The sequence below is a fragment of the Schistocerca gregaria genome, chromosome 3 (genome assembly GCF_023897955.1).
Source record: "Schistocerca gregaria isolate iqSchGreg1 chromosome 3, iqSchGreg1.2, whole genome shotgun sequence".
NCBI classification, from domain to species: Eukaryota; Metazoa; Arthropoda; class Insecta; order Orthoptera; family Acrididae; genus Schistocerca; species Schistocerca gregaria.
In genome coordinates, this window is record NC_064922.1 from 862,902,322 (window position 1) to 862,928,046 (window position 25,725).

Below are 25,725 nucleotides of genomic sequence, written 5' to 3' on the forward strand. Positions count from 1 at the left end.
TGGCTGTCTTGTGTTTAGCTGTTCATCAGTGTACAAGAGTGTACCTAAGGTAACTGAAACACATTGTTTGTGCTCGAATCTAGCCAGATACCTATACGATATAGAAACCACCAGATAGTAACTGGCCATCACAGACTACAAGTAAGCTACAGGGCGTTCTGTGTGCGTGTAGAAGAGAACAGCTGGAGTGATGTGCTGGCGGTTCAGCTGTGCTCTGCTAGCAGTGCGCCTCTCCAAGCGGCAGTTTATAGGCTGTGCCGGATGACCGTCGTCGCGACTGTAACATTCAGTTCATAATGCGATCTTTTGAAAGTAAATGCCTCATTAAGGGAGAAGCCAGCAAATGGAAACGATTTCGTATCTCCAGTCTACCTACAGGACTCCTTAATTATTGGTAGGACCTCGGATTTTTGTAAGGAAGGAAGACTGAAGTTAACCGTACGGTCGAAGACGAGGTCTGTAAACAGAGCCGCGAGCACGGAATGGGTGAAGGATTGATAAAGGACATATACTGATCAAAGGAACAGTTAGGGGACTCGCCTTAATCGATTTGGGGAAGCCACGGGAAACAAGTCTGGGCGGTCGGACGGGCATTTGAATCGCTGTGCACCCGACTGTGAGTCCAGCGGACTGCGTGCTGTGTTCGGGATGAAGTGAGAGACTGTGAGTAATAGCTGCACTAGTATGTGTGTGTGTGTGTGTGTGTGTGTGTGTGTGTGTGTGTGTGTGTGTGTGTGTGTGTTTTCCACGGTGGCTGAATTTATAGCTGCGGCGCGCGCCGTATTGTCACTTGGGCAACGTTCCGGCCGGCCGGACGAATATCTGGTGTTTTATATTGGAACGGAAAATATCGGCGGCGAGGGCGATGCTCCTGGCCTGATGTATGGCTGGCTGGCGGAGCAGCGCCCTGTGTCGCAACGTCCGCGCCCCCACGCCCCGCTGCGGCCGCTGCAGTGTGCAGAGTCTGTACGCCGAGCGCGGCAGCAACCAGCCATCTGGCTCCATCCACGGCGGAGCGCCTCAGTTCAGTTCCCGGTACTACCGTGCTGGCTCTCCGAGCTCTGACAGCCGTCGGAAGAGCAGTGTGCCGATTGCGAGGCGCTTCGTCTTTGTCGTTCTTGCAATCTCCAGCCCAAGTACCTGTTTGTTGTTGCTGCAGCTTTCCATGCTGCTGTATCCTATGCAAGCCTCTGCGTCTCTGCATAACTTTGCAACTTGCATCCATTTGAACCTGTTTATACCACTGGAGCCTTGCTCTCCGTGCAAAATTCTTATGCTTCCCACTTTCCTGCGTTACAAATTTGAACATTTCTCGATCTTCGCGATCTGTGCTGTTAACAAATTCCTCATTTTAGTCAAATTCTGAAGTACAGTTTCCTCGAATTCGGTTCAGTATCTCCTCGTTACGTACGCGACCTACCCATATAATCTGCAAGATTCACCTGTAGCATTACATTTCAAAAATATCTAAAATGTTTATTGTTCAGTTTGCACTCCGGTAGAAGGATATGCTTAACACAAATACCTTCAGAAAAGACTTCCCAACCCGTCGACTTACATTTGAGGGTAACATATTTCTCTTTTCCAGAGACGTCTCTCTTGCTATAGCCAGTCTGTGTTTCATATCCTCTCTGATTGTAAGTTATTTTGTTATCCAAATAGCAAGACTCGTCGACTACTTGTAGTATCTCACTTCCTGATATATTTCCCTCAGCTACGCCTGAATTATTTCCAATGGATCACATTATCCTTGTTACTTTCGTTGATGTTCATCTTGTAACCTCTTCTCAAGAAACTGTCCATTGCCCTCAACTGCTCTTCTAAGTCATTTGCTATGCCTGACAATATTACAATGTCAAAAGCAAACCTAGGTTTTTTAATATTTTTCTCTCCCTTCGCCCTTCGCAAAAGTCTGCTTGGCTTCTTTTACTGATGTATGATTTCAGAACAAGTTGTAAATAGAATTTAATGCCCCGTAACTTATCCCACCTGCCTTCAAAATTTCAAAGAATATTTTTCAGTCAGCAACTCGAAAAGCTTTCTCTAATCTACTAATGCTGTGAACATAGTTTTGTTTTTCTTGTGCCTTCTTTGGAGCTGGAACTGTTACATTCTTCTTGCGTGTTTCGCCTCTCTCATACGTCTTGCGTACCATGTGGAATAGTTTCGTCGTGGCTGGCTCTCCCAAGGATCTCAGTAATTGTGGAGGAATGTCCTCAACCCCTTTCAGTGTCCTGATAAATTCTTCTTGCACTGCCGTACAAATCATCTCGTATTCAGCTACTTCATCTTCCCATTGTATAATATTGCCTTCTAGTTCATTTTCCTCGTATAGCACTTCTGTATATCCTTAACAGCTTCCACCTTGCTCTCTATTCGTTATTATTGGCTTATCGTCTGAGCTCTTGATAATCGTGCAACTGCTTCTCTTTTCTCCAAAGACGGATTTAATATTCCTGTAGGTGGCATCTATCTTTCTCTCAGTCGTGCATGTCTTATCAGCTTTACATTTCTCTTCCATTCATTCCTGTTAGCCATTTTGCGTTTTGTGTCTGTGTCATTTTTAGATGTTTTTATTCCCGCCTAATGTTTTTTTGAAACTGTGAAAATGATGTTTGGTTTGTGGGGCGCCCAACTGCACGGCTATCAGCGCCCGTACAATGTCCCAATGTTTACACAGTCCAATTGTTACACAGTACAATCTAGTCACTGTCACGATGAAATGATGGCAACACAAACATCCAGTCCCCGAGCACTTTGAAACTGTCGACTCCTGGTTCTCCCAATTTATCGAGAACCCTTCCTGATATACTACCTTTCCGCGCGTTATTCAATTTTAGTCTGCTGTTCATAACTAGTAAATTATTGTAAGAGTTCACATCTGCCCTTGAAAACACTGTGCAGTTTCAAATCCGGTCTCGAAACCTTTACGGTACCATTATGTAAGCTACGTGAAATCTTCTGGTGTCTGTAAGTTTCTTGCACGTAAACAACCTTCTCTCATGATTCTTAAACCAAGTGTTAGCAATGATGATATTATGCTTTGTGCAAAATTCTACCACTCAGCTTCCCCTTTCATTCCTTTTCCCCAGTCCATGATTTCGCACTATTTATCCTTTTCTTTGTTTTTCTACTGTCGATTTCCGGTCCTTCATAGTAATCAAATTTTCATATCCATTAACTACGGTGTACGAATAATTTCTGGTACATGTTGAATTGAGTGAACGGCCTATTGAGCGTGGACTATGGATTGACGGAAAACCGTGTAAAGACGAAAGTATTGGTTTGTGTTTATGTTCTTGGGCAGAAATTTGTAGTCCACTTTAAGGTACAGCGGCCTCTGTAACAGGCTGGGTGATTCGATTGTCAGACGGTAACGAAACAAGGCAAAACTTTTTCAGCTGTGCGTGTTGCAGAGGAGTCTGGTGTTCAGGCGAACCTTCCAGAAGACGATTGCGTTGCATTATCTTTTAGTTTGCGCGCGTAAAGGGAATTGTTTCTTCATTGCCTAGCATCCTGCTTTTATCTTTAATTTATTTGATAAATCCTAAAAGTTCCGGTACTCCCATCAAGAAATTCATGGGCCCGAATGTTCATTAGCGCTTTGTCTCCAAAGGCTGGCGTGAGCAACATGGGTGTCAAACGTCGTTAAATTAGAGTGTTGTGATTAAAGTCGAGGGCAAACAGACAATTGCACTGCGTTTGGCTACAAGCTGACCACACTTATACTCTGTAATTCTAATATGATTTTAAGAGTTTTCACACTGTTTGTTGTTCATATATGCCTGCCAATTACTAGTTGTGCAGTTGCTTGTAAGTGTGTTATGCTGTGATTATTTCTTTCGATTAATTGTGAAATCAGATTGCTTTACAAAATTGACTTTTGCTTCATGGATATTCATGTAACAACAGTCAGCTCTAGGTTTAAATGGCATCTTAAACGAACACTTCTGCCGGCTCCCAAGCAAGCCACTGGTATTATTTACGAGCATCCTAAATTCAGCCAAGGGAAGCACCCCAGTTGCCATTGAAAGCGATTTTAAAATGTGGACATGTCTGTTTTCCCATCTGTAGGCGCCATTTACCTGTACAACTCTACAATTGCGTGTATTCTAAAACTGAAGACTAATTGATGTCACAAGCACATGTCGCTGAGGTAAAAAGTAACGTGCAACAGAATAGTGGTCATAAGAATCAGTAGAGTTATAACTCAGGTGTTACTTGCTACAGTTGTAAACATTTCTCTGGAACAGTATGTGTCAGGACATAAAGTAGTTTGAGAGTCGTGTTTTCCAAAAAACAGTGGATATTGCAGTGTCGTAACGTTCTACCCTTTTCCATCATCTATGAGGAAATGTGTATTTTCAGTGACGCGATTAAAGTACAGCGGAATCTAACAATGTGCGAATTTGGCAGGGGCAATATGTGAACAGACTACATCATTTCCGCACTGCAATAGTGAGATACCAAAAACCATGTTGACCACATTATGGAGATCTTTGCCACGAGCTATTCCTTTCCATTGTGTTTCAATCGCTTCATTGAAGGGAAGAACGTACGGTAACACAGCAACTTTCTTTGGCTGTGTAAGTACTGCATGTGCTAATACACATTGTTTCAAGCAAATGCTAGCTTATTTCCACGTACTGCCCTAAGTACGACTCGGTCTGTCACACTGCAACTCGAACTCCTGTAGTTGTTACATTCGTTGATCTTCAAACGCAGACTGTACACAAATGGTTGGAGAGCTCTGCCGATAGTAATGGCCGCTATCTACAGGGGATCTCAAGTTGATCACGTATTTCTTGATTTCCGGAAAGCTTTTGACACCGTTCCTCACAAGCGACCTCTATTCAAGCTGCGGGCCTATGGGGTATCGGCTCAGTTGTGCGACTGGATTCGTGTTTTCTTGTCAGGAAGATCGCGGTTCGTAGTAATAGACGGCAAATCATCGAGTAAAATTGAAGTGATATCAGGTGTTCCCCAGTGAAGCGGCTTGGGACCTCTGCTGTTCCTGATCTATATAAATGACCGGGGTGACAATCTGAGCAGTTGTCTTAGGATGTTCGCAGATGATGCTGTAATTTACCGTCTAGTAAGGTCAACCGAAGACCAGTATCAGTTGCAAAGCGATTTAGAAAAGATTGCTGTATGGTGTGGCAGGTGGCAGTTGACGCTAAATAACGAAAAGTGTGAAGTGATCCACATGAGTTCCAAAAGAAATCCGTTGGAATTCGATTACTCGATAAATAGTACAATTCTCAAGGCTGTCAATTCAACTAAGTACCTGGGTGTTAAAATTACGAACAACTTCAGTTGAAAAGACCACATAGATAATATTGTGGGCAGGCGAGCCAAAGGTTGCGTTTTATTGGCAGGACACTTAGAAGATGCAACAAGTCCACTAAAGAGGCAGCTTACACTACACTCGTTCGTCCTCTGTTAGAATATTGCTGCGCGGTGTGGGATCCTTACCAGGTGGGATTGACGGAGGACATCGAGAGGGTGCAAAAAAAGAGCAGCTCGTTTTGTATTATCGCGTTATAGGGGAGAGAGTGTGGCAGATATTATACGCGAGTTGGGATGGAAGTCATTAAATCAAAGGCGTTTTTCGTCGCGGCGAAATCTATTTACGAAATTTCAGTCACCAATTTTCTCTTCCGAATGCGAAAATATTTTGTTGAGCCCAACCTACATAGGTAAGAATGATCATCAAAATAAAATAAGAGAAATCAGAGCTCGAACAGAAAGGTTTAGGTGTTCGTTTTTCCCGCGCGCTGTTCGGGAGTGGAGTGGTAAGGAGATAGTATTATTGTGGTTCGATGAACCCTCTGTCAAGCACTTAAAAGTGAAGTGCAGAGTAATCGTGTAGATGTAGATAACCCTGATAGCTGGTTGAACAGACACACGTTCGCATTTTGGAATCATTTTTCTTTATTTATCCGTTCGAACTGGGATTCTTTTGTTGTCAATAATGAGAGCGTCACGCGTTCCAGTCCTGGTAGCCGGTACGCCGCCGGCTGGTTCAGAATCTGTGAGCTCTTAACAGGGCGGTGAAACCGTCGGCGACGAAATGAAGGGCTAGGTGTTTACGTCGAGCAGTGGTGAAAAGTTTTGACGGGAGTGGGATCTCGCGTTGTGTTGCGTAGTGTTTGGTGAGGCAGCTCCGGCGTCCCTGCCGCTGCTGGCTGCCGGCTGCCTGTGTGTCGGCGGGTCGTCACTCACGCTGGCCGCCTCCCGGACCCAGGGCGGCAGTCAGAGCGACTGCCTCGCGTCCGGACGTTGCCTCGTCGTTAGCAGCCCAGTGCCTGGTCCGGGATGCCGCCTGTCCTCCCGAGAGAAAGCCAACTTGAAGACTGTGACACGGCCGTTTCTCTTCTCCGTGAACATGCACTACTTGATCCCAGGTATCCGGGCGGGCCCGACCCTGTCCAGCAGTGTCGTTAAACCCTAATCCTCGTTTCTTCACTGTTCGTATTTTTACCTTGACTAGTAAATCGCAGTGCGCTCTCGTGCGTATTTCTGCAGATCCTTCCGCTGCGGTACTTTGCAAAAATTAGTACTACTTTCACAAACTGGACAAATTTTCGTCCCTGTATCCATTTATACGAGGGTTGGCCTGCCGGAGTGGCCGTGCGGTTCTAGGCGCTACAGTCTGGAACCGAGCGACCGCTACGGTCGCAGGTTCAAATCCTGCCTCGGCCATGGATGTGTGTGATGTCCTTAGGTTAGTTAGGTTTAAGTAGTTCTAAGTTCTAGGGTACTGATGATCTGAGAAGTTAAGTCGCATACCGCTCAGAATCATTTGAACCATTTATATGAGGGTCGGGACTTAAATAGTGGCAACCATTTATTCACTACCAATGCAAAAGAGTTACATGTTTGCACCTGTTACTGCCGTTCAAAGTAGTCACCGGTGTTGTGTAGAACCTGTTGCCAGCGATGTGGAAGGCGTAGAATACTTTTAGCAGAGCCTGTTCTGTTGATGGTGTGTCCATTGATGAGAGGTTAAACTGGAAGCAACACATTGATGGTCTGCTGAAACGTCTGAGTTCAGCTACGTATGCTATTAGGGTTATTGCAAATTTTGGTGATAAGAATCTCAGTAAATTAGCTTACTATGCCTACTTTCATTCACTGCTTTCGTATGGCATCATATTCTGGGGTAATTCATCGTTGAGTAGAAAAGTATTCATTGCACAAAAACGTGTAATCAGAATAATTGCTGGAGCCCACCCACGGTCAACCTGCAGACATCTATTTAAGGATCTAGGGATCCTCACAGTAACCTCACAGTATATATATTCCCTTATGAAATTTGTTGATAATAATCCAACCCAATTCAAAAGTAATAGCAGTGTGCATACCTATAGCACCAGGAGAAAGGATGATCTTCACTATGCAGGGTTAAATCTGACTTTGGCACAGAAAGGGGTAAATTATGCTGCCACAAAAGTCTTTGGGCACCTACCAAACAGCATCAAAAGCCTGACAGATAGCCAACTAACATTTAAAAATAAATTAAAAGAATTTCTAGATGACAACTCCTTCTACTCATTGGCTGAATTTTTAGATATAAACTAAGTAAAAAAAAAACAAAAAAACTTAATCATTAGTGTCATGCAATATTTTGTGTAATGTAATTTCTTGTACAGACATCTTTTATTAACCTGACACGTTCCACATCATTACGAAGTGTCGTATTCATGATCTATGGAACAAGTATTAATCTAATCTAATCTAATCTAATCTTCTGTCTTTCAAATCTCTGGAACAGTTCTGATGCGAATGCCACGAAGTGGCGCCTTCATCTTGGGAATCAAATCAGAGTCACAAGGACTTAAGTCCGGGGGCCGGCCGATGTGGCCGAGCGGTTTTAGGCGCTGTAGTCCGGAACCGCACGACCGCTTCGGTCGCAGGTTCGAATCCTGCCTCGGGCATGGATGTGTGTGTTGTCCTTAGGTTAATTAGCTTTAAGTAGTTCTTAGGTCTAGGGGACTGATGACCTCAAAAGTTAAGACCCATAGTACACAGAGCCATTTGAACCACTTAAGTCCGGGGAGTATGGTGGATGGTACGGTACTTCCCAGTCCTATCGACCGAACAGAGGAGCCACGGTTGCTTAGTATGGACCGGCGCATTGTCGTGCAAAATAATGGGTGGGTTGCGCAGAAAGTGTCGCCGCTTCTTTCGCAAACGTAGCCGCATGTGATGCTCCAAAAACGAACAGTATTGCTGTGCATTGACGGGCTGCCGTGGAGGAACATAACACCATCACAGTCCTACACGAGAATCATACCGTTACGTTGACCGCTCGCTCACAAGTGACTGTTTTTCCCTCGATTGCGCGCACGCCTGTGCCGTGGGATGGGCGAGTCCATTTCCTGGGAGGTACGGTTGGTATGTCAACAACGTGTGCTATCAACGCAATAGTAGATTCCATTGCATAGTGTCTCCACACCAGTGTTGCCACTATTTAAGTTCCAACTTACGTAGAAACGAATTCGTGGGCGGGGGTGAACTAGTTTCCCCAACAAGTATTGTGCTGACGGTTCGTGTTCTGTGTGTTGTCAGACATCGATAATGGGTTCGCGTGGTTCGGGGTGGTGGGTCGGTGTTCGACGAGTTGCAGAGTATATATTGTCATCGTCCTGTCTCTAGAATTCGATTCAGGATTTCGTTTTTGTTGATCATTGCATAGCCTAATTTCATTGCTGATTCTCCGTGTCCGCAGCTGACCCCCTCCCCCTGGTTCTCCTTTTGCAAACAGAACTTACCGTCACTGCTGTTTTAAGGTGCTGAAAATATATAAAATATTTTAAGACAGTAGTAATGATAATTTGCTTACGTCCAAGGATAGTACATCGTTTAGCATGACGTGCAGAAATTGCAGTTCAGAGAAATACATAATTTGAAAAGCATTTTTAGGACATATAGTACATATCGTATGCAACTAATGTAAGAACAGTAGTAGTAACAAACTTACAACTTTATACATGATAAAATGGAAATGTGCACAACATCACAACAGTTGAGTCGAAGACTCTCGGTGTTCCGCAGTGTTTCTGTCCAACCGTGTTGAGCCGTCAGCTATGCCAGGTAGTCTCTCTCTCTCTCTCTCTCTCTCTCTCTCTCTCTCTCTCTCTCTGTGTGTGTGTGTGTGTGTGTGTGTGTGTGTGTGTGTGTGTCGCGCGCCATTACCGATCGGCAGAAGAGAAGGGCCGGCATCCCTGGGGAAGCTCTGTCTGCCACACGCCTCGCTTCGGCCCGTCTGGCGTCCTGCCACACCAAACAAACGTCCCGACTCGCAAAGGTTGAATACCGCGTCATTACTCGCCGTCCAGCACGAATATGCGTTTTTAATGTGTGGCGCCGGAAACTAGAGTTGTTTTCGCTGTGGTAAGTACGATTTGCAGTCGCAAACCGTACGTATATACCTGCGCGTGATAAAGTACGAGGCGTGTTTTTTAAGTAAGTACCGTTTTGAAATTAAAAAGAGCCATGCTAAGATATATCAATAATTTTATTTTTACACGAAAGCCGGTACATTAATCAATGCACTGACGCCGTTAACTTCTGATTCTTCCTTGTTTACGTTGTGTACTGAGTGTTTAAGATGCCTCCGATAATCGTGAGTCCCGCCGACTGTGAAGTACGGGCTGTCATAAGATTTATTATTTCTAAAGGCCTAAAAGCGATTGATATTCGTCGTGAGATCTGTGCAGTTTACGGAGAAATCATTATGAATGATGGGATGGTAAGAAAGTGTGTGATAGCATTTGAAAATGGCCGCACAAATACGCATGATGATCAACGGAGTGGGCGTCCTTCGCTCGTTAATGAAAGTTTGGTGCAGGAAGTGGACGATAAGGTGAGAGAAAACAGACGCTCTACGATTTCCTCCTTGCGGGATGACTTTCCTGATGTTTCTAGTAGTGTTTTGTATGGCATTGTGACCGAGCACTTGAATTACCGAAAATTGTGCGCACGTTGGGTATCGAAAATGTTGACGGATGTGCACAAAACCAAACGTTTAGACAGTGCATTGACTATGCTTGAGCGATACCACAACGACGGTGGTGATTTCCTAAGCCAAATTGTTACGGGCGATAAAAAAATGTCGTGTGACTAGGGCCTCCCGTCGGGTAGACCGTTCGCCGGGTTCAAGGCTTTCAATTTGACGCTACTTCGACGACTTGCGCGTCGATGGATATGAAATGATGATGACTACGACAACACAACACCCAGTCCCTGAGCGGAGAAAATCTCCGACTCACCCGGGAATCGAACCCGGGCCCCGAGGATTGATGTCCCGTCGCGCTGACCACTCAGCTACCGGGGGCGGACGTTACGGGCGATGAAACATGGGTGGCCTACGTCACACCAGAACATAGCAACATTCCATGGAAGTTGAGCAAGGGCATCGTTTTGCTGCAACACAATGCCTGTCTGCATGTGGCGAATGAGACCAAAGATCTCATCACATATTTTCGACGGGAAACTCTAGATCATCCTCGATACAGCCCCGATCTTGCGCCCAGTGACTAACATCTGTTCCTGCACTTGAAGAAACACCTGGGCGGTCAGCGTCTTCAAGGCGATGACGAAGTCTAAACAGTGGTGTGCAGTGGTTAACAAGTCAGGCGGAAGACTACTATGAGGAGGGTATTCAAAAACTGGTGCAACGTTATGACAAGTGCCTCAATATTGACGGAAATTGTGTAGAAGAGTAGATTAAGGTACAGGCTTTCATGTAAAAATATAATTATTGAGATATCTTAGCGCGTCGATTTTCAATTTCAAAACGGTATTTACTTAAAAAACACGCCTCGTACAAAACACTCAGCAATAATGTTTACTAGTTGGCATAAGGCGACGCCCTGTAGAGGTCGAGTGGTAGCGTCCGCAGACGGAAATCAGAATCGCCAATTTTACCAGAGGACCAGGAATTTAAAGCAACGTATGATCGTTCGGGTGCATTCAGATTGCAATGAGTAACAACATACGTTATTGACAATTGGCACACGCAAAATGAAGTGTACATGTTCGGCTTTTAGTGTACGAGGCGCGGGGGCCCTGACCGTGTCCTGATTCACAACTGTCTTCCCTCTGCTGTCGCGAGTGTCCCGTTAGCCGCCCATGGAGGGGTAGCGCCCTGGCCGTTGCCCTTCAGGTACAGATAACTCGAGGCAGGGCACTCTCCTGTGACTCGGCCGAGCATAGGTCCAGCAGCCCCCCTGTCCCGACGCCGCGACTTGCTTGGTGGGCGGAAGAGCCGAGGCCTTTGTACGCGGTGTTTCACTTTATTAACATCTGGTGAACAGCACTGGATACCTTCCAACAAGAACTGTATTAACTTGTCATTAATTATTTTATTTTCAGTTGGAGGCAATAAAATAAGTCTTTTGCTTACGATCGGGATTCAGAGACTGCAAAGATGACATTAAAGTCGACTTACAGACACAAATTTTAAAATTTGTATCTTTTGTACATGACAGAATGTAGTTTATCGTAAACGTGAAACACGGTGCATCCTTGTTCATCACCATATGAAACGTTTACTTCAGATGCGTTGCCGTACTAATTAAAATGCCAGTGTTATGTGCATACAGGTCACATTAGCAGTACATACGAGTAGCTTCTCCTCCGTATCGTAGCGCCTGCAGGCGCACGTCCTTTACATTTCGCTTCAAAACGTGGAAACAGAATTCTTTATAACTATGATTCTGCAAATCGTTGTGTCAAGGGGTATATTATGATTATGAAATGCGTATTAAGGGGTTCTTCGTTAAAAAAAGAGCTAATGCCACAACAAACAAACAACTTTTAAAGGTGACAATGCGTAACGTGTTATTTCTGCTTAATACAGAATGCGCATTATAGAAAAACGAAAAGCAGGATTTCAATGTTGCAGCAACTAGATGCACTCCATTGTTGGTATGTGAGGGGTGATACCCTACAACGTCCTGTCAAACCTCGCTGTTGCTGCCGGTCACCTGCGATAGCACCTGAGTGCGGGCGTATACGGATTGCTTCGGTGCTGCTGGGCCGCGAGTTAAGGGGCACCCAGTCTCCGGGAATACAGGGCGATAATTGCACACACACTTCTGTGGGTGCAGTTTCACTACGTGCAAATTTCATACGTTCTGGTAACAGGCTGGACTCGCATTCGGGAGGGCGACAGTTTAGGACTAATGCTTCCCTGCTGGCTTAGAGTTTCCGAGCTTTCCATAAATCGAAAAAAAAGTGGTTCAAATGTTTCAGAGCACTATGGGACGTAACATCTGAGGTCATCAGTGTCCTAGAACGTAGAACTGCTTAAACCTAACTAACCTAACGACATCAGACACATCCATGTCCGAGGCAGGATTCGAACCTGCGACCGTAGCGGTCGCGCGGTTTCAGACTGAAGCGCCTAGAACCGCTCGGTCACAACGGCCGGCCCATAAATCGCTTAAGGCACACACTAGCGTGGTTGCTTTTAAAACGAAGCGGCCCACTTCCTTCTTCAGCCTTCCTACATCCAGTATAGTGCCCTGTTGCCGATAGGACGTTAAACAGTAATCTTCCGACTTTCGTGATCTCCTAAAACGAAGCAGTGCTTACGAATATGCTGTCCACATATCTACCTGAAGATCAAGAAACTACGGAAAAATGACATGCAAGGAACAGTAGCGCAAAATCGTTTTCTCGTTGTTTATGAGCAACTGGAGCAGACTTAGCCAGCCAGTTGTATTCATCTGTTAACCCACCTGGTGGTGGAGGTCTGCGGCGGCGACGGTACAGTGTACTGTGTGTCGTAAGTCCCCCACACACGTGTCCCCCCTCGGCTGTCTCCTCTCCTCTGCTGGAGACCATGCTTTACAGCTGAAGGAGTCTTCATTCCCCAAGACGAGAATACTATAATAATAAGAAATGGATAGCACTATTTTTGGACAAAAGTCCTTCCGTGGAACTGTCTTGTCAGAACAACTAAGCTGCGTCTTCATATCCCAAGCTTGTACCCTTCGATCTGTGGGGCTCTAGGAAATTCCCCAGGATGCTAACCCGCCTTCAAATCGTAATCTTGACAATTTGTCTACTCGGTCTGTTTACATCTGCATCTACCTCTACATGATTGCTCTGCATTTCACAATGAAGTGCTGGCAGAGGGTTCATCGAACCACCTACGAGCTATTTCTCTACCGTTCCTCTCTCGAATTACTCGCGGGAAAAACGAACACTTAAATATTTCCGTGCAATCTGTGATTCCTCTTATTTTATGATGATAATCATTTCTCCCTGCCTATGTATTTTCAGATTCTAAGGAGAAAGTTGCTGGTTAAAATTTCATGAGAACTTCCTGACGCAAAGAAAAACTTCTTTGTTTGAACAATTGCCACACCTATTCACGTATCTCATCCTCTGCGCTCTCTCCGCTATTTCGTGATAATGCAAGGCAAGTGGCCTTCCTTGTACTCCATCGATCCTATCTGATCCGCATCCCACACCACAGAAAAGTACCGCGGAAGAGGACAGACCTGTGTAGCGGAAGCAGTCCCTTTAGGAGGCCTGTTACATTCTGCGAGTGTTCTGCCACTAAGTCGCAGTCTTTGGTTTGCTTTCTCCTCAACGTTATCTGTCAGATAGTACCAACTTAATTCATTCGTAACAGTAATCGCGAAGAATTATGCTGAATTTACAACGTTTAGATTTGTCTGGTTTATAATGTAGCCGAAATTTAGTGGATTCCTTTTAGTACTCATGTGAATGAAATGACTTAAGACTTCATTACTTAGAGCCAGTTGCTACTTTTCGATCCATACAGTTATTTTATGTAAATCATTTCGCAATCTGTCCTGTCATACTGGACTAAAGGTACTCGTTCAGTATCCCCATAAGTAGTTTTTGCTGTTACCTTCACGAGGATACCAATTAAAATTTGCAGTACAGCTTTTGTTATAGTACGTTACTCTGGATGTAAATGTATTCACGTTGTAACTGAAGATATGTGTGTTAGAAATGAAACAAGTAAGTGTACGTTTGGCTCCTGGGCTGCCGAGCTTAACGTCCTCATCCGAGCGACGGATGGCAGTCAGGAGTGTCACCTGAGTTGCTCTGCCGAGAGCCTCGAAACATTATGCGTCGCGTTCGCTCACAGTCTAGTTATCGACCTTCTGTGTCAACATTGCTAATGAAAATTGCTTCCACCACCACCATTCGAGCTGGCTACGTCCTTGTGAAAGTGTTTCTTATCCAGCTTCGCTGAGGAACAGCATTTCATCGACCTACTGCGTGGGTTTGGTGGGGTAACGTTTGATAAGTGTGCTGTGCTGGGTAACCCGTAGACTAGACTGAGCCCCAGTGGAGCCCCCTTCAGATTATGCGTAAAAGACATATACATTTCATTAACTAAGTACGTTTCGTCAGAGTCACTGTGCGCACGCCTTTACGACGTGATAGTGGAGAATTTTTCGTTGGAGTACTGTATACGCGTTTGGCAGAAAGATTTGTTAATATTAAAGAAGTGGGTGTATGGCGTGGCAGGTTTCTACGGCTTAGTGACTTGCCTGAGTCGAAGCTCTGATTTTCCTACCCTGCCATCTGTACTGGAGCATCGGATTAATATATGGTGGACGGTATAACTTGTGTTGGAGTGAAATCACCCGTCCTCTCGTTTGGGAACTTCTGGCGTCGATTTCTCGAGCTTGCCTGTTGTGCGGGACTGTCGGCTTGCAGGCGCAACTGGTGCGCCAAGGAGGTGTGGCCGCTGTTCCTTGACGTTCCCCGTACACAAGCTCATAGCGGAACTCCAGCTGCTTAAGTTTGGAGCGTATCTAGGGATACTTTCTGAATATCTTTCTGTAAGAGACGTGTGGTCTCCGGCGGCTTGTTCCAGAGTTGTCACGTAAACGGAGTGCTTGTCAATCATGCGGTACTTGTGTGAACAACATAAAAGATAACGTATACGACGAGCAATTTCCAGTGAGTGGTAGAAGCTTTATTCAGCACGGGAAGGAAATAAGAACTTAAGAAAACTTGATCAGACGTTTGAATTTTGAACGAGTAGTCTTCTTACAAAAAAGACAAAGGGTAAATATATGGTAGACATAATATCGAGGCATTCTATGTTAGATAACAAAAGGTACTAACTATCTTAAAACGAATAATGAAGACAAGTCTTTAGTAATTATGGGCCATAGTATTAAAAGGAAAGGCATCTTGAGCACTGCCGATTTTGTAGTAATTCCTGCAATCGACGTGAGACTGGCCTAAATAACGATTTACGGCCCTTGTGCCTTCCCTAAATGTGTCTGCACGATGAAATGTCGTCATAAATATTTCTATTACGATTTACCTTGTTACCTCAGTTACTTTCCTGTCTGTGAAAATAACAGTAAAGCGGCGAAAAAAACTTGTGATACGCCATCACCAAAACGTACAACGCGAAACACAGCAACATTGCGATGAAAAAACACTGTGTTGAGGTCCTCGTCGCTGAGGGAACCGCTTAGTGCTGTGCCGCTGTGTGCAGCTCTTCCATTGCATTCTGTGAACCGTTCAAAAGGTGCGTATCGGCCAGTTCTTCGTCAGTAATCCTCTCCGTACTGTCCGTCAGTGTTAACGTACCTCTGCGACTACTGGAGAAACAAACCGGAGACAGAACGGAGCAGTACTGGATGCAAGCTTGGGAGCACTACCGCTGTCAAGATCAACCGTCAATGAATGGTACAAGGTGGTTTCCAAAGACGACACACATCACATTTGTATTGTTCTGTCAGATATTTTCCGAGTATTGTCTGGAATTTGGTCATTCAATGGATTACAATGACACCAATATTGTGACACAGACCAAGATTTTGGGACAGTGTCATTAAAGAAGCCATTGAGATTAAGGTCACAGACAATCTAATCAACCGTGACTCAGGATACCAAATCAGCACTGCCTGGAATCCAGCGCTTGAGCTTGTGAAAACTCAACGCAGGACACTCCGAGATTCTACAAGAAATAGAAATGGAGACCGAGAGAACAGCCGCGAGACAAGGTGTCGGACATTAGAGACCAGATCTGACACACCCCAGATCATGTACTCGACTTCAGAAGACGGTCAGGCCGGGCGCGGACGGCGGAGGGAACACCGGCGACCAGAGACGGACAATATAGCCGCGTCTGACGGGCGCGGACCTCAGATGGAACACTCGACTCGGCGCGGACCGATTAAGGAACGCACAGCTCCTCCCAGCCATAAATACTGTACTCGATCGACCCAAGGACCAGTCTCAGGTAGCACCTGAAGAAGACAGCGAGGCACGCTGTTGAAATATCGTGCGAGAACGACGCGAACATCCGGCTGGATTCCCGAATATCTGGGATGTCAACAGATCGCCGGGAAAGCATGAAGAATAATAAATTCCTTTATCCGTTTGACGCAATAACAAATGTGTTTCGCTTACGACAGTGTCTTCAGGAACTGCAGTGAAAAATATAGAAACCGAACACCTGTCTGAACGGGCTCATGGAATGGTTCCGTTCAAAAGTAATCACCACACGCGTTAAGACATTTATCCCAATGGCATACGATGATGATGATGTCAGGTTGGTGTGGCGCTCACCTGTGCGGTCATGAGCGCCCGTACAAAGTCCCAGTTTTTACACAGTACAACTTTTACACAGTCCAAGTTTTTCACAGTCCAATCTAGCAACTGTCACGAATGATGGTGGTGGTGGTGGTGGTGGTGGTGGTGGTGGTGGTGGTGGTGAAGAAATGATAACACAAACACCCAGTACCTGGGAAGAGAAAACTCCCACCCGGCCGGGAATCGAACTAGGGACCCCGTGATCGAGAGACAGCAACGCTATCCGCTGCCCACCAGACCACGAGCTGCGGACACTGGCACACGAGACGATCAATACTTATTCCGTAGAACGCGGTCGACCATTGACGGATCCACAATCACATCCACTCTAGCACTTCTCACTGATACCAACGTCCACGCATGTATTTCGTAAGATCGCCAAAGATATGAAAATCACGCGGTGAAAGGTTCTGGCTGTACGGAGGTTGTTACAGTGTTTCTGCTCGCCTGATTGGCAGTGTGGGGGCGGGCGTTGTCGTATAACAGAGTCATTCCGTCCGACAGCATTCCTGGGCGATTCGGCTTTATGGCGCGTAGCAGTTTCTGCAAAGTGTTTTCATACTACTCCGCAATGATAGTGGTTCAACGCTCGAGGAACCCGACGAGCAGAGGCCCCCTCCAGTCGAAGGAGGAGTTCATCATTAGCTTACTACACCTTGTCTGAACAGCTATCGAGTTTTTGATGGGGGAGATGTGGGATGTTTCTACGCTGTCTGTACCATGTGCCGTCGGATGTCGGAATGCCGTCGGACAGAATCATCCAGTTGCACCGATAAAGCTCCCCCCCCCCCTCCCACCCCCCCCCCCCCCCCCCCACACACACACACACCATACAGCCAGTCGGACGAATGCTACGCTTCCGCGATTTTGTCGGGAAACGCTGCAACATCCTCGGTAAAGCCGGGATCTTTTACCGTATAATTTTCATATTTTTGGCGAGCTGTAAAAAGACATGTTTGGACGTGGGTATCAGTCGGACGAGAAAGTGCATGACTGTGTGTGGTTGTGGATCCGTCAGCGGCCAACCGCTTTCTACGAATCGGGAACTGATCGTCTCGTCTCACAGTGGGGTAAATGTCTCAACGTTTGTGTTGATTGCTTTTGAATGGAACCATTCCATGGTCACATTTTCGCGGTTCTTATTCGACTGCCGCCCAACCAAAAACACACAATATAAAAATAGTATGTCTTCTATTTGATGAAGCATACTTTAAAATAAACATAAAATAAAATATGCTCCATGCCCGTGGATCAGCGTTTGGTACCTGTAATGTACGCAAGATGCGTTGGCATACTAACTAAACGGCCAGGAGTATGCACGTGTGTAGGTAACGTAGGCTGCACGTAGTTGCTCCTCTCACTCCAGCGCTACATACGTGTCCACTGAGTATGGCTTCAAAATATGAGAACAATTTTGCTTATAATTCTGCGTATCATTGTGGATAATGCCAAGGTGAAGATATATAAACATTATAAAATTGGACATTAAGCAAGATTAAAGACAGAAGTATGAATCAAAAAATTAGTAAAAGCAAGATTCGCACTTAAAACAACTTGAACTAGTTCAGTATGCGTAAGTAAGAGGTGACATTGGAGAACGTTAGGTTGACAAGTTGTGGAGCTCTCGCTGTTTACGTGGCTGGTCGTTTGCACGGCGACGTCACCGCGGCACGGCACGGCAACAGCAGGTGCCGGCACAAGTAAAGTGTGGCACGCATTCTCTCTAGTTGCTTTTCTTCTGCGAGGTGGATCGCCAGTTCTTCAGAAACGTCAAGCAGCGTGCCTTTTTCTGTTTTGTGCGTCATTTCCATATACTAATCAGTGTTATGTATGGTAAATTTATCAGTACCAAAATTCCAGCCAGGTGAAGTTTTGTTGCTATTATAGATACCATTCTCCAGCCACCTGTCCCCGAAGTAGTGAAAGAAGTCAGAAAGCTTGGCGACATCTGATGGTTGTGCATGTATCTTCGAGTCAAAGGAATGCCAGAGCAGCACAGATGCGAGTTCGCAGACTACTTCTTTTCTGCATTCTTGAATGAGTACCAAATCTTGCTGCGCTTTATTCCCTACATATTAAGAGGAAATGGCATCCAAGCACTTCAACCGATGGAAGCACAACTTTTAGCGAAGAAATCTATAGTAATACGAAATCGAGGATGACATTTTTAACATTCTATTCTGAAGTATTATCTATTACATTCCGTGAAAGATATATATCTGTCTCTTTGTTTGGTAATAAAGCCAGCGCCTTCGGATGTATGTTTGTTTCATTTTTTGAACTTCCAAAGTTTGCATTAATAGTATATGTTTTAGAAAACTTATTGCTGCAGTGTTCGAAGGTCCCATCCATAAAGCGGTCTTCTTCACGTTTTAGAGGCTTCATTCTCGCTCTTCCACTTTGTACTATGATCCTTTGTGCAAACTTGTCGTCATTTCAAAGAAAACTGCTACGTTTTTCGTAGTTACTACTCCTGTAACAAGATAAACTTCTTGCCGTGATTCTGTCTGTTTCTGATTTGTGCGTGATGTTGCGTAGTGTTGTGGAACGTACTCTTCGTTGCTCGCTGTTCTGGCATTTCAGTAACAAAATCGTAACCTCGATGGTGTAGGTGACCTGACTCTTCGCAATTGGTTTCAGAGGTGGAAGTCTCTTCCTGTATTGCCTTCTTCTTCGCCTTATTCAGATTCTTGTTTACTTTAACCGGGCCTCATTTGAAGCTATGCATTTATGCTCGTTTGATTTAGTATCTTACGATCCTTGGTCTTAAGTATTGTTTGGCAGTACGTCATGTCACAGCCTGTCTGCTTTCGTTGTCTTTACCACAAACAGGTATCCTTCGTAGTGGCTAAGGGCTTGCAGCGGGTGGTCGTTGACACTTCCATATCGGACCTACACAGGTATCACACACAAGCCGCATAAGTTGAAGACTGCTCGAAGTGGCGTCCACTGGGGCTGGACTAGCACTCTGGGCGTGCTGCTAGACCGCGGCTTAGAGTGCGTCTGCATCCACACACGTACTCCGAAAGCCATCGTACACACGGTGAGTGGCGACCCGGTCGCAAAGTCCCGTCCTCTTGAAAAGCCGCGTCTCGTGACATTAATCCAGAGCTTGTAATCCCCTACCTCGCTGTTGTAGTTCTATGCTGCCTTACAGCGTCAGCGTATTTATAACGCAGTACATTAATATCAGTACTTTATTTCAGCTTGTGATCCGGTAACTGTTAGGCCGTCAGTTAATGCGAAGCTCTGAATCTTGTAAATTTTCTTCTTTGTGTTGGCGTATTTTAACCGTATCTGAGTTGTATTCTACGAGGCGAAGGTAGAGTATCAGCGTAAACGGGTGTGGAAAACCTCCTAAATACCATACTGTCTGGCCATTGTACGTCGTTAATCCGCCGGGTCTAGTTAACCTCCTGCTCTCGCATGCCAGCGCGCCCCACGTTAATCTTTAGGAGCAGATAACACGTGTGTCTTACGTGTCACCCTGGTGTGTGAGCAGGTGATAAACATTTTCTTTTTGCTCAGACAGTCCTTTGAATGTAAAGCTTTTGTCATCTTGTTTATGCTTATTTTCAGTGTTTCAATACGTGTACTTAAACATGTTAATGTTCCATTAGGTTATATTCCGCATTGCTGTACAAGAGCGCCAGCATCTCTTTGTGGGTTGTGTGCACTCTGTAACACGTTTTAACTGGCCTGTGATAACCAACCAGCCTCCCAACTCAGTGAATTTAAGCGGAAACTAACCGTGAACAAAAGTATTGGTTCAAATGGCTCTGAGCACTATGCGACTTTACTTCTGAAGTCATCAGTCGCCTAGAACTTAGAACTAATTAAACCTAACTAACCTAAGGACATCACACACATCCATGCCCGAGGCAGGATCCCAACCTGCGACCGTAACGGTCGCTCGGCTCCAGACTGTAGCGGCTAGAACAGCACCACTCCGACCGGCAACAAAATTATTCTACAGATTAAAGAGTCAGTTTTCATTTGAGTAAATCAGAGTTGCAGGCAAAACATTTCGGGCCTCAAAACTTGGGCCGAGGCCCAAGACGCCTTCACAGCCTCTGAAGTTTCTGATAGATGTTGTGGTCCACCGTCTATACTGTTGATGACTCAGAAGACAAATAGTGCCCCCATATCTGTTGTGTCACTGTGTATTCGCAAGGCGGTGATTATGTGACGTCTGAAAAAAACCAAAAAAAGACTTCCAAGTCCACGCAGCGCTGGATACATCAGTAGTTTTGGCTGTGAGATATCATGGTGACCAAATAGACTTCAGACCTTACGCGGCTCGAAATGGTGTCTGGAGAATGAACCCAGTGTAGCTTTCATCTTGCGAAGCACCTTCAGTCCGAGTGCTGATTTGATGAGCACAGCCGCGATACCCTGTCTGGTGTAAACATCCTCATCTCCGCATACGTGCTGCAACCTACATCGATTTTAACCTCCTTACTATATTCGCTCCTTTGTCTCCTTTTACAATCCCTTCCCCGCTCCCCTCACACACACACACACACACACACACACACACGCACAACTTCCGTTCAATACCAAATTGATCATTCCTTCATGCCTCTGGATGTGCCTTGTAACTCGATCCATTCTTTCGGTCAGCTTGTGCCACAAATTTCTTTTTTCCCCAGTTCGATTAAGTATCTCCTCATTAGTTATGCGATCTGTCCACATGATCTTCAGCATTCTTCTCCACCATCAGATTTCAGAAGCGTCTGAGCTCCTCTGGCCTTCACTGCTTGTCGTCCATGTTGCACGTCGGTACAAGGCTACACTCCGCGCAAATACCTCCAGAAGAGACTTCCGAACCACTTACACTTGTATCTAATGGTAACAGATTTCTTTCTTTTTCAGAAACCCTTATCATGCTACAGAGAGTCTGCGTTGTGAATCCTCTGTGCTTCGGTCATCGTCAGTTATTTTGTTACCCAGATAGCGAAACTCAACGACTACTTCTACTGTCCCACTACCTAATATATTTCCCCCAGCTTTGCCCAAATTGATTCTACTGTGTTCCGTTACCCTTATTACTTTCACTGATGTTCATGAAATCTTTTCGAGAAACTGTCCTTGCGTTCGACTGCTCTTCCATGTCATGGGGCTGTCTGACAGAATTACACTGTCATCGGCAAACGTCAAACTTTTTGTTCCTTCTCCCTGAACTTTATTTAGCTTTTCAGATTTCTCTTCGGCTTTACTTGTTGCTTGGTCTACGTGCAATTTGAGTAACGGCTGCAAGCCTTCCTGATTCCCTTCTCAGTCATCGCTTCCGAATAACAACTTCGGCTGCACCTGTTGGTAATTAGATTAAAATATCGCTTTATTTTGCACCGAGTGGTCCGCAATTTCTCATGTGTACCCAATTTCGAGTGCTAATATAATACAATACAACTCATCACATACTTGGATTACAGTCGAAGCATTGGTAAAGTCGCTAACAGCATACTAAAGTATGTGTTAAGCAACGCGACTGCTATTGAAGAAATACTTCGTGTTTGCTCAACTGTGTATCCGACGATGCCCTACAGTTTTTATAGTGGTTTGACGTGATGAATGCTCCGAGTGTAACACAGGGAAATGAGCACATTTATGTATATATATATGTATTTTGTGTATTGCAGTTTAGAGCCACTTCATAACTGAAGCTCTGCAGTAGTGAAACCAAAATAAAATATTTTACTAGTCCGACCATGAAGAGCCAGAGCAGTAGTAAATCCAAAATAAATGATGCTCTTACACCGACCGTTAACAGCCAGTGTGGCGCATATTCGTTGTTCATAATTTTTGTGGCGGCTGTGGATTAGAGCTGAAATACTGTGGAACATGTCGCACAAGCGTTTTGCGTGCAATTTCCGTTAGAGGTTTCGCACTTTTCCACAAATATTACGACAGGCTTTAGCTTACCGCTAGCACATATTTTACTTGTTCGTGACGTTTCACATCGCTTCGTAGTGCTATTCGTAGGTGAATAATGCGACTTGCTCCAGATGTTGACCACTAGTTCGGGACATTGTGTCCACTACTGTTTCGAGAGGAGCAGAAGTGATGAATGCCGAATGTGTTTTGAGAGACGTAGAGATACGGCGGAGCTGCCCCGCGCGGACTGTCGGTCGGTGCTTTGAGTTTGTTTGGGTTGGGAGCAGAGAGAGGAAGACAGAGGCGGCTTGGCACGGGCTAGAGGCCTGTTTTTCGCTCTCGCGGCGGACCAGAATACTCGGATATCCCATTAGCCGCCGCGCGTCTTATAGATACACAGTTTATTGGGCGGGCGCCCGCCCGCTTTCGCGCTTTCCCTTTTCGCCCGCCGCCGCTGTCCCCGTGTCCCCGTGTGATGTAGCCGCCCACCTCGTTGGCGTCGCACCGCCGCCGCTGCCAGGGAATGCGCCTCGCTTCGCCACGTCTCGTCTGTCCGAAGCGTCGCTACGCGTCACAGTGGACAGCACTACAGCAGCAGCGCGCAACTACGTAACAACTGCAGCGTGTTGCGCGCTACTGTTCCATTGCACTTTTGGATACAGTAATAACCGTAAAATACTAAACAGTAATTGTCGTCTAAAGCGGGACGACTGCACAAGACGAGATGTAGGAAAGGCAGAAGCTGGACTTGAGGCTACTTTGCAGAATCCCAGAGAAACCTAATTCTCCCACGAGAGAAGTGCTTCGCAATACATTACATTATTATTCATCAGCCTGCAGTGCCTTGCCAAGACTGGAAAAAGTGCCGACAATTACGCGTAAAAAAAAAAAAAAAAGGTTCAAAAGGCTTTGGGTACTGTGGGACTTAACTTCTGAGGTCATCTGTCCCCTAGAACCAAGAACAATTTAAACCTAACTAACATAAGGACATCACACACATCCATGCCCGAGGCAGGTTTCGAACCTGCGACTGTAGCGGTCGCGCGGTTCTAGACTGTAGCGCCTAGAACCGCTTGGCCACCCCGGCCGGCTACATCGCGTAAAACTTGTCTATTTAGGCCACAGTAATCTTCAGATACGTTCGTAGCTAGATGTAGCCCGAAGATCATCGCGCGGAGACCTGCATGAGCGTCTTCGTGACTAGGTGGATTGGAAGTTCGTGCGACGGCATCGCTAGCCGACCTTGCCCTTCCCTTCCCCTCCCCATCCCATCCCATCCCATCCCATCCCATCCATCCCTCCTCCCTCCCTTTGACTGGGCGTCTTTCATTACTTGAAGAGCCACTGTAGGCTGTTATGATTGGGAAAGGATGCTTCGAACGGGAAATGCTGTCACCTACCGGGTATAAAAATAGCGTCCTCCAACGTAAAGTTGATGATACATCAAAGGCAACGTCGCTCCTGTACGGCGATATACACATCAAAAAAAGTTTTGCATCACCTCGGTTCCGAAACCTGCGCAGAAAATTGGAATAGAAATCAACATGAACATCATATCCACCCCTTATATTGCTCCTGAAAACCACATATTGCATGTTGTACAACCATGCAGCGAGACCTTCAGAGGTGGTGGTCCAGAGTGCTGTACACACCGGTACCTCTAATAGCCAGTAGCACATCCTCTTGTTTTGTGCATGCCTGTATTTGTCGTGGCATACTATCCACAAGTTCATCACGGTACTGTTGGTCCAGATTGTCCCACTCCTCAACGGCGATTGGGCGTAGATCCCTCAGAGTGATTAGTGGGTCACGGCGTCCATAAACAACCCTTTTCAATCTATCTTGAGAACTTGCTGGCACTCTAGTGGAGCAATGTCGTTATCCTTGAGGAAGTCATTCTCAAGATGTGCACGATGAGGGCGCGAATTGTCGTCCATGAGGAGGAATGCCTCGCCAATATGCTGCCTACATGGTTGCACTATCGGTCGGAGGATGTCATTCACGTGTCGTACAGTCGTTACGGCGCCTTCCATGACCACCAGCGGCGTACGCCGGCTCCACATAATGCCCCCCAGAACAGCAGGGAACCTCCACCTTGCTGCACTCGCTGGGCAGTGTGTCTAAGGCGTTCAGTCTGATGGGGTTGCCTCCAAACATGTCTCCGACGATTGTCTGGTTGAAGGTATATGCCACAGTCATCGGTGAAGAGAACGTGATGCCAATTCTGAGCGGTCCACTCGGCTTGTTCTTGGGCCCATCTGTACCGCACTGCATGGTGTCGTGGTTGCAAAGATGGACCTCGCCGTGGACGTCGGGAGTGAAGTTGCGCCTCCTGCAGCCTATTGCGCGCAGTTTGAGTCGTAACACGCCGTCCTTTGGCTGCACGAAAATCTTTATTCAACATGTTGGCGTTGCTGTCAGGGTTCTAACGAGCCACAATCCGTAGATAGCGGTCATCCATTGCAGTAATAGCCCTTTGCCGGCCAGAGCGAAGCATTTCATCGACAGTTTCTGTCTTCCTGTATCTCCTCCATGCCCGAACAACATCTCTTTGGTTCACTCCGATACTCCTGGACACTTAAGCTGTTGAGATGCCTTCTTGTCACAAAGCAACAGCGCGGACGCGATCGAACCGCAGTATTGACCGGTGGAATGACTGGAACTGTTGGGCTGTCGGACTTCCTCCGTCTAATAGGCTCTACCGGCCGGTGTAGCCGAGCGGTTCTACGCGCTTCAGTCTGGAAACGCGCGACCGCTGCGGCCACAGGTTCGAATCCTGCCTCGGGCATGGATGTGTGTGATGTCCTTAGGTTAGTTAGGTTTAAGTAGTTCTAAGTTCTATGGGACTGATGACCTCAGATGTTAAGTTCTATACTGCTCAGAGCCGTCTAATAGGCGCTGCTCATGCATGGTTGTTTACATCTTTGGGCGGGTTTAGTGATATCTCTGAACAGTCAAAGGGACACTGCCTGTGATACAATATCCACAGTCAACGTCTGACTTCAGGAGTTCTGGGAACGGGGGTGATGCAAAACGTTTTTTGATTTGTGTATTTAAATGTGGTGGGAGTAAATGTAACAGTTTGCTACGAAGAAGTGACGTGTTCTGCGGATAGGCAAAATTATTGAAACATCAGTTCCGTAATTCCGTATCCTGATACTAACGAGGGCTCTGTACTGCAGAGACAATGAAGCAATTTCTGTTTTCCCTGCTAGCATATTTTTCGATGAT